Source organism: Cicer arietinum, chromosome 8 (genome assembly GCF_000331145.2).
Source record: "Cicer arietinum cultivar CDC Frontier isolate Library 1 chromosome 8, Cicar.CDCFrontier_v2.0, whole genome shotgun sequence".
Taxonomy (NCBI): domain Eukaryota; kingdom Viridiplantae; phylum Streptophyta; class Magnoliopsida; order Fabales; family Fabaceae; genus Cicer; species Cicer arietinum.
The window spans coordinates 15,166,447-15,169,581 of record NC_021167.2 but is presented as its reverse complement, the minus strand read 5'-3'; positions in this window follow the sequence as shown (position 1 = coordinate 15,169,581).

Here is a 3,135-nt window from a genome sequence, read left to right as displayed (position 1 = left end):
TTAAAAGGTGCATTTACAATTCAAACCCCCCTTTCTTGTAAATCGACATTGTTACTTCATAAGGGGCTAGCTACCCCAATGACCCGTCGTCGATAAAAAAGGCAACAATAACTCGTTATTATTGGTAGAAATCTTGTTAATTTTATTTTTGAAATAGTTAAAAACCATGCTCATCTCTTAAATAATTTTAGTGTATAGAGTTAGAGTAGTCGACAGCATTTAAAAGTGAAATAGTTCTATATTTCTTCATTCGAATTATGGATTATATATTGATGTTAGTGTCCTTTCATTTGTTGTTGTAACTAGTTGTAAATTACAAATAAATTATTGTGAATGTGTAACTAGGTGACTTTTTAACTTGAAGTAAGAAGTAGGAGTTGTGGTGTCGCCTTCGCACTCTTGAACCATATTAAAGATACATTTAACTACTCATGTTTGAATTTGAATGACTACAGTTATAGTTTTTTTAAATAATTGACTCATGAGTATAAGGGACTAGCTACCCCAATGACTCGTCGTCGATAAAAGAGTTAACAATAACTCGTTGTTATTATTGGTAGAAATCTTGTTAAGTGCAACTGGTTGAGTATAAGACTATGAAATGATTTAAAAATTGCTCTACTTGTCTTACTTAAGTGCAACTGGTTGAGTAATTGATGATATTATTTAATTTTTTTTAAGAGTAAAACTAGTAAACCATTATTTGAAAAGTTAGTTGAACTTGATAAGGTATTTGATACATTTTTTTTATTTCATTCAACTTAAGGTAGTAAGTTTGTGCTTACTAAATCTATAAGTTTTGTTTCCTCCATAAATTATAGTGAGTAATTGTAGTGTTTCGTTCATGATTGAAATACTAGTTCAGATTGTTTAAATGATACATTGTGTCATGTTAGCCTATAATGCTAAGTTAATTGATTTTTGACATGTTGTGCTTAAATGAGTAGTGAATACCTTAAATATATTTATCGACTAAGTTTGAATCTTTAGGGTGCTTAGTTAGATATCAGTTCGGTTATTGTTCATTTCAAATTTCGAGACAAAATTTCGAGCACAACTTTCTTCTTTGTGTGTTATATATCTAAACTAAAGTGAAACATATAAAGTATGGTAATAATTGCATCGATTAACTAGTCTCGTGTATGATAGTTAGTTTGATTTTTTATTGTTAAGAACTTGTCATGTATAATAAATTGTCTTCTGGATTACAATTATTTTGAAATTTTTATGAGTATGAACTTGTCTAATGTATTTTAATATTTTAATCAATTAGAACATGTATTGTTAATGTTTTTTATTTACATAAGTGACAACTTTTCTAGTCTATTGCAATTGATTTCATTTTTTACGGCGATAATATTAAAAAAAAATCTAATTTTTACTAATTCTTTTTTGAAAAATATTTGTGCCGTGAATGACATTTATAATAAATTGTTATTAGTATATTATAATCATTTTCTATTTTATTTATAAGATATAAATAAATAACAATTTTAACTAATGGATTAAAAACAAATATATGTTTAGTGTATGAATTGTATATTCCAAAATCTTCTTTGATGACTAATTTTTTTAAAAAACAAAGTGAAAAATTTGAAGTGTGAAAAAAAATAAAGTTATCTTATTTATAATTGTTCTCATTTTTATGTTGATATTGAAAAAATTCTAATTTTAACAAGTTCTTAGTGATCATTATTTGTCTCGTGTATGGTTTAATAATAGTTATAATTATTCTTGTTTTATTTAGAAGATAATAAAATTTTACTAGTTTTAACTAATTAGTTATCGACAAACTAATTAGTGATCATTATTTGTCTCGTGTTGTCTTTTTTTTTTCTTTTTCTGTTCATTTTTCTGAATATTTGGATTTTTGAGGTTCATTGTTTATGCTGTATCGTGGAATTGTTTAACCTAAAAGTTTATTGTTTTATCTCACTCAAATCCAAATCCAGAAGTTTCACGATGGTATTTGTTACTTTTGTACAATTTTTCTTAGAAAATGAAATAAATATTTAATATATGTTTAAAAACAGTGTAAATTGAAATTCAAGAAGATGAAAAGGTAAATGGTTTAGAAGAAATAATATAATAGGGAGAGACACATGTGTTTTTAAAATTGAGAAGTATTCATCTTATTTATGAAGATAAACAAATGTGTAACACATTATCAATTACTTATTCCACTCATAGCAAACTGTACGATCTTTAAATATACTACATGGTGCATTTTGCGTTATAATCCACTTTCAATAGTCACAATGATCTCTACCTTGAATGAATATGCCAAACCATTTAAATTCATCACCATCCCACTGAAAGGAACAATAGAATTGTGTTGTTCCAAACAAACTATTATGAAAATCCCAATCAAAGCCATGATCAAAATTAAGAACACGAACTCCAATATCATCATCAACAGATTTGTAGTGAACAGTTATGACCATACCAGTTTCCAGTCTGTTAGTAATACTCACTCGTATTGCAAGAACATTGTGTTCGAATAGCAACATCGACGCACATATCAAAAGAATTATTTGGATAAATAAAATCATTGCACCTTCAATAATTTGTTTGACTAAATATTTAGTCAAAACTTTATCTATTAAAAAATCGTAAATATTAATAATATTTAAAATGTATTCAAATATCTAAATTATTATATGAATTAAATTTTATGAATGTTAAAATTCTACTTTTATAATGTTTAATAATATAGGTTTTACATTTAAAAAATTTAAATTTTAGTTAGCGTTAAAAATATATTTATTATTTTTATACAATCTTTAGATAAATATTATTTTTACAATATAGAATATTTAATATTTTAATTCTCAGGCAATGTAGATCATCCAATAAGTTGAATTGTTGCATAAGTCTCATTGGTCTTTAATACGTTTATTCCGATCTATTTTCATTCTTAGGCAATGTAGTTTGTCCAATAACTTCATAGGTCTCAATGGATAGAGATTTTAGGTAATTTTGGTGTTTTAAATGTAACTTCTAGTCCATTTTCATTCGTAGTCAATATAATTTATCTATTTAGTGCGCTAGTTTCAACGGATTAGGATTTCAGTTCTTTTTGGTCTATAATAGGTTTATTGTAATCCACTTTGATTCTTAGGCATTGTAGTTCAT